The sequence below is a fragment of the Spinacia oleracea genome, chromosome 3 (genome assembly GCF_020520425.1).
Source record: "Spinacia oleracea cultivar Varoflay chromosome 3, BTI_SOV_V1, whole genome shotgun sequence".
Taxonomy (NCBI): domain Eukaryota; kingdom Viridiplantae; phylum Streptophyta; class Magnoliopsida; order Caryophyllales; family Amaranthaceae; genus Spinacia; species Spinacia oleracea.
This window is the reverse complement of record NC_079489.1, coordinates 124,702,593-124,715,408: the sequence shown is the minus strand read 5'-3', so window position 1 is coordinate 124,715,408 and position 12,816 is coordinate 124,702,593.

Sequence of the window (12,816 nt, the reverse complement as noted above, 5' to 3'; positions counted from 1 at the left end):
CATCTTATACCTTTCCTAAGTAGGTTGCGTTGGTTTAAAATACTAGTCCAAATAGGTGAGTCTCTGGGTTTTTTCTTAGTGGTGAAGAAATTGTTGTTCTGAAAATATTTCTTCCTCATAATATTTGCCCACAGATTATTGTTATCTGTTAGGATTTTCCATCCTAGCTTAGCAATGAAGGCTCTATTTAAAGGGTAAGTTCTTCTTAGCCCAAGTCCACCTTGATCTTTAGGTGTAAAAACTTTCTTCCAGGCGATGAGGGGGAGCGCTTTACCTATTTTGGCTTGGTTCCAGAAAAATTGCCGATGTATACCGTCCATTTGTTGGCAGGTTTTTTGAGGCAAAAGGAAGGAGGAGCAGATGTAAGAGGGGAGAGCCTCTAGGTTACTTTGGATAAGCGTTGTTCTGCCTTCTTTGGAGAGGAAGTTGGCCTGCCAAGAGTTGATACGATTTTCGTTTTTCTGCATGATACGTAAGTAATCCGCTCTTGTGGGTGAATAATTCGAGAAGTGGGCGCCCAGGTATCTACCTAAGGCACTTGATTTAGTCATATTGAAAATGCTGGCCAAAGAGTCCCTTTTGGGTTGGCTGATATTTTTCGAGAAGATAATTGCCGACTTATGAAAATTCACAAGTTGTCCTGACAACTTACAGAAGTCTGAGATGACTTTCAGCAGGTTGTGGCAAGCGGAATTAGTGGCTTTACACAATAGTAGACTATCGTCTGCGAACATGAGACAGGGGATTCTTGTTGTTTGAGGTGCTATTTTGAACCCCAGCCCCAAGCTGGGCCTGTTGCTGACATTATTAAGCATTATGATGAAAACCTCCATGCATAAAATAAACAGGTAAGGAGACAGAGGGTCTCCTTGTCTTAAACCTCTAGACGGGGTGAAAACTTCTGTAGTTGAGTTGTTGACTTTAATGGAGTAAGATACTGTTGTTAAAGTAGCTTTCACCCATTTAATCCAGGTCTCGGGAAAGCCCATTTTTGCAAGCGCTGCCCAAAGGAAATCCCATTCTATCCTGTCATAGGCTTTTTCCATGTCCAGCTTAAGGGCGCACCATCCCGTCTTAGATTTAGATTTCTTAAAAACATTGAGAATCTCTTGAACTAAAAGGAGGTTATCATGTATGGATTGTTAGGTTATGATACATATGACAATTCATAAATCATGCGGAAAAACCATAAAGCCAGGAAAACATATTATTTACACATAATCATTTAGCATAGTTTAGATGCATACTCTTTGTTGCGTGCCTTCCCTAGCTGCGCCCGAACCGAACAAGAACAAGTCTTTAGGACTCCAAGTGTCGTCCCTCCGTAGATAGTCCACAGCACGTCCGGATCCGCCTTAAGATTGACCAACTAGAATCGCCCTTAAGGTACTATTATTTTCGGCACTTTATAGGCAAATGTGTGACTGAATTTTTCTCTCAAAAACTCACTTTGAATACTTGAATAATCTCTGTAAATATGTGACCCTAGGCACTTATTTATAGAGTTATGGAAAAGGATTTGGAATCCTATTAGGATACTAATTTATTTAATTATAACCCTACTAGGACTCTAATTAAATAATCATTATCTAATAGTTTTAGGATTTAATCATATTTCGAATCTCGATTGCTTTAGGATTCCCGCACAAGCATTGCACGAGCACCGTACACCCGCGCAAGCCTTGCGGCCCACGCTAGGCGCACAGCGCTCGGCCCACTGCTGCTGTGCTCTCGCGCGCACGCCCCAGGCCTTGGCTGGACCTGGCCTTGCGCTGGGCCTGGTCGAGGCTTGGCACGCGATGGTGCGTGTTGGCTCGCTGGGCGATGGCCTGGCTTCGTGCTGGGCCTTCGTCTAGCGGGCCTCGTCCGATGCTAATTCGTACGATACGCTTCCGATTAAATTCCTGATTCCGGAATTCATTTCCAATACGAACAATATTTAATATTTCCGATTCCGGAATCAATTTCCGTTTCGAACAAATATTTAATATTTCCGTTTCCGGAATTATTTTCCCATTCCGATAATATTTCCGATTCTGACAATATAACCGTTTCCGGCAATATTTCCGATTCCGGCAATATTTCCATTTCCGATAATATTTTCCGATACGTACCATGTTTCCGTTTCCGGCAACATCTACGACTTGGATAATGTTTATATTTCCGATACGATCCATATTTCCGTTTCCGGCAATATCATCGTTTCCGGAGTATTCATTTCTTGCCTGTGACGATCTCAGCTCCCACTGAAACCAAGATCCGTCGATTCCGAATATCCATAGATGGAGTATTTAATGCCATTAAATACTTGATCCGTTTACGTACTATTTGTGTGACCCTACGGGTTCAGTCAAGAGTAAGCTGTGGATTAATATCATTAATTCCACTTGAACTGAAGCGGCCTCTAGCTAGGCATTCAGCTCACTTGATCTCACTGAATTATTAACTTGTTAATTAATACTGAACCGCATTTATTAGACTTAACATTGAATGCATACTTGGACCAAGGGCATTATTTCCTTCAGTCTCCCACTTGTCCTTAGGGACAAGTGTGCATTTCCTAATTCCTTTGTCGCTCGATGCTTGCTCTTGAACATAAGGTAAGAGTTGTCATCCTTATTATGTCCAGAGGTGTTTCTCGGTTTCAGAGTTCAACTGATCAAATAAACAGATAATCATAGCCTATGATTCATCCGAGCATGGCCATGCATTTCACAGTTTCTAGCTCTCCGAGTGGCCTTGTACAACTTTTAAGCATCTCATCCCGATTTATGGGAGGACAATCCCAATCTTGCGATCTTGAGATTAGACTTCGTTTGATAGGTGATTACCTGAGCGTTGCCTTTATAGCCTCCTTTTACGGTGCGACGGTTGGTCAACGTCAAAGCAACCAGTTCACAAACAAGTAATCTCAAATCACTCAGGTATTGAGGATTTAGTGTCTAATAATTTTAATGAAATTTACTTATGACAGATTTTCATCTCTTACAGTAAAGTTTCATAGGTCTTGTCCGATACTAGTCTTCCCAAAGTAAGTATCTATGCAAATGATTATGACATTGCCATGTCCACATAGTTCAAGAAACAGAACTACTAGTCATCTTGCATTCTAATCGTCTAACGTTTTCTATGCGTCCAATTTTATAGAAAACTCCGACTAGGGACCATTTTCAACCTTTGACATTCAAGTTCACTTGATAGACATTTCTTAGTCACAGGACTGGTCCTGACAGTCTATCTTGAATATATCGTCAAATTGAAGGGACTCATCATTTAATACTAAACCAAGATTAAATGGAATATGAAAATTCATTTCATATATGATAAATGTTCAACCCCAATGTTTTACCACCATGGGCCTCAAACCCATCTTCTAAAGCAGTTCATGGAATTCAAAGCTATGCTTGATTTCCAGTGCTACAATGTGAGTGTTGTTTCTCACTTGTTGCATAGGTTTAGTTATCATGCTTTGCCAATCTTAATATCCTTTTCATCGAATGTTCTTCGAGATAAATGATAAGATCTTTTGAGTATGTTTATTTTGTGATCTTGTCTTTTCTAGCTTCAAGAGTGGTTCTACGCATTTTTTTCAATGAAGAACCATCAAGCCAGCAGACATGTGATCTACCCAAGTTCAGTGAAGAACTCTTTAACATAAACAACCCTGTTTTATTGCTTCTTAGGCAATAAGTATTTTTACTTCAACTTTATAGGTTGCTAGTGATGCTTTGTTTGGAATTACTTATCCAAGCAGTTCACAGATATGTGGAATACTTTCCAGCTGTATCTTAGAACATAGAAATTAATATTTTAATATCCCACGCAACAACTCATGGTCTCCAATCCATGTTGCCATTTCAAAACACGATGCTCTATAGCTCGTCCTTATCAATGGTTAACTCCAAAGGGTCTTGCTTGATCCTTTGCCAGTGTTTATGCGTGTAGCATCAATATTTAGCATATCTTTATTTCCTTGAATCAAGAACTATTCCTATGTACCTTTTCAAGTACCATAAGTATTCTTGATCTCAATCTAGTTGATCTTCACTTAGATCAATAGAGATTGGTATATGTTCGTCATGCCTAAAGTCATACGATACGTTTTTTTTGGCGATCCTCATATTATATCATACATGATAAATTCTTTTGCAGAATAATTCCCAATTGAATTCTATTCATGTAACTTTAGCTTATCTAGTTTCAGTAGATACTAAATTCAGCTAAATTCTTTGACATATAATATAGGTTTAGAATCTCATTTAGACTCTTTGATGTTTAACTTAGTAAATGCTTATACATAGTTCAAACATCCTTTACTTAGATTTATTCACATGGGTCGAATATCTCCAATGGAGACTTTCATGTTTGATTTAGTAAATGCCATTACTTAATCCAAAACAATATCATAAGATCTTTGTAAATAGATCTTAATACCCAGTATGTACTAAGTTTCGCCATGGTCCATCATTGATGAATAATCTCAAATCTAAGTCATTAGCATTTGAATGTTATTTTACAATAGAGATATATGTGTGTGATACACATAGGACCAATTAAGTTTTACGTACTCCCACTAAACTTCTTATATATCTATAAGAATTATGTACGTTTTATGAAACTAAAATACTTATTAGTTTCACTAAAATACAGTTCCAATTCCCAATTGCTTGCTTAAATCTGTACTTAGATTTCATAAGCTAGCATTCCTTTTCAAGCATTTATTTGGATCCACAAATCCTATGACATACCCTGTACATAGTTTCTTCCAACATTTGACTGAGGAAGATGTTTTGTCATCCAATTGTCATATGTACCAATATGCAATCATTGCTTGAATCATAGACTTGAGCATTACGATTATGCATGAGGTTTCAACACAATCCACGCCGTGAATTTGCTTGCAACCTTTAGCAACTAATCTAGCTTTGTGTGTGAACACAATTTCATGTTTGATGATTTTTATCCTTAAAACAAACTTGCAACCAATAGGTGTGAAACTATTCTTACAGATCAACAAAATTTCAATTTTGTCATCAAAACACTGAGTATGTTTTATGGCCTCTAACCATTTAAAACATTTGAGTCTATATATGGCCTCTAACCATTTTAGGGAATCTGGGTTTCGTCATAGCTTTCTTACAGGTCACAAACTCATTAATCTATATGATAATAGTTTGACTGCAAGTTGTAGGTTTCTTCACTATCAAATAGAAGAATCTCATAGTTTCAGTGACTTAAACTCTATGCCTACTTGGGTATAGAACATCGATCAAACAATAGAATACCAACAGCCACTTGAAAGTCCTTTGAATATTCTGTTCTCCTTGAAGCACTTGTAAAGTCTTCTAAGAGATGTCTATTCTTTAAAGCCACTTGTAAAGTCCTTACAGAATAAGTTCGGATTTTCTGAAGCACTTCGAAAAGCCTCTGGAATGTCCGTTTATGTTTGTTGTTCGCCTCGAAGACTTTCGAGGTCTATTTTCTCCCACTTGTCATTTTGGAAACGAATCTCCAAAAGGACATCATTTCGAGCAAACAAACATTTTGTTCTCAAAAATTCGTGGTAGAAACAATACCCTTGTGTCTCATTTGAATAAATCACAATGAAACATATATCTATACTTGGGCCTTAGTTTGTCGAATGACAAACACTAAGCTCCCACTGAGTTTTGCAACTCTCTAGATATATTTTATGAAAAGTTATTCTGAAATTACTTTTCAATAGCTTTGACGAATTTGGTTTAGTTTGGTGGTAGTTGAGCATTTTGTTTTAGAAATTATAGGAAAAGTCTTTATGATTCATCATTGATCGAATCAAGTACTAATTTGACTTCGATCATTCCAACGTAGATATGCCATATCTTATGGAGTTAGATTGTGAAATTACAACACACAATCATTGATGATCATATTTGGTCTCAAGTAATCATCAACATGATCTAACCTAGATCTTTATGATTTCTTGCCAAGTGGATTTTATACTTCTGAATCTTTGAACTAGCCAAACAGATTCAACTTATATCACATTTGAGTAAATAAACCTTATTCACTCAAATCCATGTGAAATAATAAAGTCATAAAATCTTTCTTTAGCTCTGAACTCTATTGTCTAGGTGTTCTAACAATAGTTCATATCTTTTGTTACTTTCAACAAGTAAGACTAGTTGTCTTAAATTGATTTAGAAATCAATGAACTTTCAAAAGTCCATCAAAATAGAGCTTTTGAATGTTAACTTGTTGATATGGTCTAAGCAACAATGCCAAAGATTAGTGGAACTCAAATCAAGGGGTTGATTTGAACCTAGTAAAGTTCCTTAAAGAGTTGTTTGTTTTAATCAAGCATATTGACTCAACCCGTAAATGACCATTTTATTCAAATAAACAAACAAACAAACAAGAATTGTTTTTGTTCTTCTGAATGTGAGTCTTTCTGTGTTTGAAGCAGAAATTTAGGTATGCTGATTATGGAACAAAATAGCCATTAAGTTCCAGCCTTGAAAGGACTTAAAACAAACTATATGACCCTACAACTAATGTAGCATTGCCATGCTTCATTTCCCACTTGTAGGCCATTAGTGTAGCCTAGCTTCCATTGTTTGAGTTATTACCGAAGTAAGAACCTCAAGCGGTATATGATACCAAGGAAGTTTGATTGCTAGGTCACTACTCTTTAAACATAAACTTATAGGTAGAACCGGAATCGTAAATTCCTTTCATTTGTTCCTTTGTTTTCCTATTTCTTGTACCCTTTCTTATAGTCTTACGAATTGAATTCTATAGTGTTGACTTTTATACTTTGTTAGACATGTCCGATGTCATTCCAACAGAGTTCTTACCATTTTATTTATGTTGAATATTCTGTTTCAACTAGATGATCTTACCAGAAGCTTCTAAAGTTCTCTAAGCATCAATCTATTCGAATGTCTAGGGACTAGACTCATTCGAGAATTAAATGGACAAAGATATTAGGTTGTTAACCATTGGTAAAGCTGAGTGTTTAAACTCAATGCTTTATGATCTCAAAACTACATTATATTTTGAATTCACAAGCACCAATTGGTTTGCCATTCGATTTTGATATTTGAAAACAACCATAAAAGTCGCTAAAAGAAACGTACATTTTAAATTGCTCATTTTCTCTCATTTCCGTGAATCGTTCTTGGATTTACTACCAATCGAGGAAATTTTCTGTTACCTTTCTAAAAGGATTTATTGCAGTGCAGGATATTTAATTATAAACAATAATTAAAACATACATTGAAGCATGCAAAGTCTAAACATTTATCATGAATAATAACTTGAAAATGAAAGCAATCATGCAATTTAAACAAGTCATTAGCATTTTATTCGAATTATGTGTTCCGGCAGGTGTGAATAAAATGATTCCAAGACCCTAAAACCATTGAAGAATTAAGCACAGTTTGTCGACTCAATTCTAAAACATTTTAGGTAAGCAAAAGCCTTTTGCTAATAGTCTAGAAACTACTCTTGGTTGATAGGTACGTCTAAGAACTTATTAGGTAAACCTATCGATTTTGCCACGACATAAAAGGACTCCTTACTTATATCGTTGAGTTTCACCAAAACTAACATGTACTCACAATTATTTGTGTACCTTGCCCCTTTAGGACCAATAAGTAACACCTCGCTGAGCGAAAACTATTACTAGATTGATGTAAAGGATATCCAAGCAAGTGTATATTTTGGCATGGCACCTTTTAACTCAATTTTTAAGTTTGGAACTTAAGGCTCTTACTATGTTGGTTAGATTTTAAGTGAACTAAAATCCTTAATCATGCAACATAATCAAGCTTTTGATCTCATGCATTTTAAGACATATTTAAAAGCAATAAATAACTTAAAACATGCATAAGATAAATGTGATCTAGTATGGCCCGACTTCATCTTGAAGCTTTTACTTCAAAGTCCGTCTTGAAAATCTCCGTGGGAGGCACCATTTTCTTCAAATAGGATAAGCTATAATTAAAACTAATTACAACTATTTGATGGTACGCAGACCATATTTGAATTAAAAAAAAACAACTTTGGTACTTTAGACCAATTACATTCAAATTAATGGTACGCAAACCATATTTTCTATCCTATTTGGGCCATACTAGTCACTTCATAACCTGCAAAACAGTACATATACAATATATACCATTCACGCATTCATTATCATGAATGGCCCACATAGCTGGTTAGTAAAACACATTATGCATCACGTAAACATTTGCAGCAATTAATCAAGAGCACCAATAATCTACCAATTATTCAGTCCTTATTAATTCTAATCAAGTTGTTTTAACCTTAAGGATTTGTAGACCTAATCAAGAGTTTATGACTAAAAGGGCTCCCACTTAAACCAATAAATTCATATGCTTTACTAATTTTAAACATAAAAATGTATTTCTAGTCTAACCGGAAACATACAAATTTAATTAAAATTTAAAGCTCATATAAATTTATAATTGAATCCAAAAAGTTTAATTTAATTTCAGTCGTATTTAAATTAATTCATGATTTTAATTTTAGTAAAATAATTAGAATAAATAAAATTTATTATAATTACAATATTCAAAATTAAAATCCAAGAAAACAATTTAAATTATTAATTTTAAAATTAATTAAAATTACGTAAACTGAAAATTTCAAATTAAAATTTCAAAACGATCTAATCGCAACGCAAACACCCTACGCAACGTACGCCCATGGGCCACACGCACACAGCCATCGCTGACCATGTGCGCGCAGCCCATGCGCTGCGTCGCATCGCTGCTGCTGCCATCCTTCGCAAGGCACCACGCGAGCTGGTGCTCGCTGCGTGCGCGCCAGCGCTCGATGCACGCGAGCCATTGCTCGCTGCGTTCGCTCGCCAGCGCTCGCTGCGCGCGCTCGCCAGCGCTCGCTTTATGCGGGCCAGCGCTCGCTGCGCGCTCTTGCCAGCGCTCGCTTTGTGCGGGCCAGCGCTCGCTGCGCGAGGCATCGACGCTGGGCATAGCACTCGTGGCACGCGAGCTTGCGCTCGCTGCGCGCGAGGATTCGCACACTTGCGCGAGGCAGTGCGCGCTGTGGCGCAGCTCGCTTGCTGCCCACACGCGACTGCTGTGCCTTGCTTTCGCCCTCGCCCATTCGTCCATTGCTCATGGCCCACGACACAAGGCAGGGCTGTTGCCTTGTGCTCGTGCACCATGGCCTTGCTCATTGCATTCGTGCCGCATGGGCGACGAGCTCCCTTGCTCGTCGTCACATGCCCGCACTATACAACACTCCTTACGGGTAACACGTAGAGTCCATTGCTTTGTGCGTGCAAGTTATATGAGCGAATCGCATAAAATTTAAAAAATTTATATTTAAGATTAATGACAAATTAATAAATAATATTAATTTCATAATTTTAGGGTGAAAAATCGAAAATTTATTATTCAATTGATTTCCGATTAACATGGATTCAAGTCTAGGTCATAAAAATTTAAAATTTAACATAAATTTACAATTTTTATGGTGGTTTTTAATCATAGGTATCTAATTAAATTATAATTAATTATGAAAATCAAATTAATTCTAAATTATTCTAATTTTCAACAAATTAATCATAATTACAAATTAGATTGCATAATTAACAAGGCTAGGCATTCAAACTTGTTAAACATATACAGTAGGTCAATCAAAAATTCAAGATTTATCAACAAGAATCGCAAATATTTAATTTAACATCTTAAATTTACGAAATTTTGCATTCGAAAAACTAAAACCTCCGAAAAGTCATAGTTAGGCTTCGAATTTGAGAATTCTGGGTTCGGCAGAAAAGTACTATTTTTGTCAAAATTTTAGAATGCCTTTTACATGCGGAATTGACACAAAAATCACTCGATTTGGATGAGTAACGAAGAAACTGCCGAAAAGCTGCGTACGTATAATTAAATAAACGCAATTTGCAATTAATTAACAATTACGAATATTAATCACCCCTTTTAATTCTTGCAAATTTGTAATATTTAACCATGTTCATGCAATTTAGATTATGAAAATAATAAGAGGCTCGTGATACCACTGTTAGGTTATGATACATATGACAATTCATAAATCATGCGGAAAAACCATAAAGCCAGGAAAACATATTATTTACACATAATCATTTAGCATAGTTTAGATGCATACTCTTTGTTGCGTGCCTTCCCTAGCTGCGCCCGAACCGAACAAGAACAAGTCTTTAGGACTCCAAGTGTCGTCCCTCCGTAGATAGTCCACAGCACGTCCGGATCCGCCTTAAGATTGACCAACTAGAATCGCCCTTAAGGTACTATTATTTTCGGCACTTTATAGGCAAATGTGTGACTGAATTTTTCTCTCAAAAACTCACTTTGAATACTTGAATAATCTCTGTAAATATGTGACCCTAGGCACTTATTTATAGAGTTATAGAAAAGGATTTGGAATCCTATTAGGATACTAATTTATTTAATTATAACCCTACTAGGACTCTAATTAAATAATCATTATCTAATAGTTTTAGGATTTAATCATATTTCGAATCTCGATTGCTTTAGGATTCCCGCACAAGCATTGCACGAGCACCGTACACCCGCGCAAGCCTTGCGGCCCACGCTAGGCGCACAGCGCTCGGCCCACTGCTGCTGTGCTCTCGCGCGCACGCCCCAGGCCTTGGCTGGACCTGGCCTTGCGCTGGGCCTGGTCGAGGCTTGGCACGCGATGGTGCGTGTTGGCTCGCTGGGCGATGGCCTGGCTTCGTGCTGGGCCTTCGTCTAGCGGGCCTCGTCCGATGCTAATTCGTACGATACGCTTCCGATTAAATTCCTGATTCCGGAATTCATTTCCAATACGAACAATATTTAATATTTCCGATTCCGGAATCAATTTCCGTTTCGAACAAATATTTAATATTTCCGTTTCCGGAATTATTTTCCCATTCCGATAATATTTCCGATTCTGACAATATAACCGTTTCCGGCAATATTTCCGATTCCGGCAATATTTCCATTTCCGATAATATTTTCCGATACGTACCATGTTTCCGTTTCCGGCAACATCTACGACTTGGATAATGTTTATATTTCCGATACGATCCATATTTCCGTTTCCGGCAATATCATCGTTTCCGGAGTATTCATTTCTTGCCTGTGACGATCTCAGCTCCCACTGAAACCAAGATCCGTCGATTCCGAATATCCATAGATGGAGTATTTAATGCCATTAAATACTTGATCCGTTTACGTACTATTTGTGTGACCCTACGGGTTCAGTCAAGAGTAAGCTGTGGATTAATATCATTAATTCCACTTGAACTGAAGCGGCCTCTAGCTAGGCATTCAGCTCACTTGATCTCACTGAATTATTAACTTGTTAATTAATACTGAACCGCATTTATTAGACTTAACATTGAATGCATACTTGGACCAAGGGCATTATTTCCTTCATGGATCGACCAGGTGTGAAAGCATTTTGAAAAGGGCTTATATGCTTTTGAAGAACGGGGCTTAGTCTTGAGACTAGAAGTTTGGAGATAGCCTTATAGATCGTGTTGCAGAGACTAATTGGTCTAAAGTGATTTGGATTTTCAGGGTTATCATTTTTCGGGATAAGAGCTATAAGCGTATGATTTAAGAACGGCGGGAGCTTTCCATGTGAGAAAAAGCTCTTAATTGCTAGCGTGATTTTAGGCTCGATTGTATTCCAGTAAGTTTGGAAAAATTTGGGTCCAAAACCATCTGAGCCTGGGGCCTTAAGCGGATTCATACTAAAGAAGCTAAATTTAATCTCCTCGTCGGAGAAGGGGGCTAAAAGGCTATCGATTTCATCATTAGAAATTAACTGGGGGAGGAAGTCCAGGTTAACCGAGTGGCCAGAATGGACGGTCGATTTGAATCTATCTTTAAACGAATCAAAAAGAATTCTTTGCATATTCTCTTGTCCTTCCTCCCATTGGTTGTCAGAGTTTTTTAGTCTATATATGTGGTTCTTAGCAGCTCTGTGTTTCATAAGCTGGTGAAAAAATCTAGTATTCCTATCTCCTTGATTTAACCATGTTTTCTTTGCTACGTTTTTCCAGCGATACTGCTTTTGTAGAAGTATTCTCTCTCTCTGTTTAAGCATTCTAAGAAGGTGATTTCTCCATATAGGGTTGAAGGGTTGTCTTATTAGCTTGTCTTCTAATTCTTGTATTTTATTCGCATTGGCCTTCAACTGCATGGATTTGTGCGAGAATTTATCTTTTGCCCAAATTTTTAGGTTGTCCTTAATGCTGCTTAATTTGGAACGGATCCTAAAAAATCTTGAGCCTTGAATATTGGCATTCCATTTTGATTTAACAATTTTAGTTGGTTCTTCATCCAGGGTCCAAGAGTTTTGGAACCTGAAAAGTCTATTCCCCACAATTACGTCTGTATTTGTATCGAAGAACATAGGTGCGTGATCAGAGCTAGTGAAGGTACCATATTTTACTGATGCTTTGGGGAATTTGTCTGTGAAAGTGAGGCTTGCGATAGCCCTATCAAGACGTTGATACAATCCTGGGTGGGATTGAGATTTCCAGGAAAAAGAGTGTTGCATGCAGTCTATATCTGTAGCGTTTGTGCGTGTTAAAAAACGTGGCAATCTTTGGCATTGTCTTTGAGTGATTGGGTTACCACCATTTTTGTCTGAGGGGTGTAGGAGTTCATTGAAATCTCCTACAAGGATCCAGGGGATATGAATGTTTTCATAAAACGTGGACATTGACTCCCAAAAGGGAGGTTTATCTTCATTCTGGGCTGGGAAATACGCCCCTGAAACTAGAAATTACTCGTTGGTTGGTTT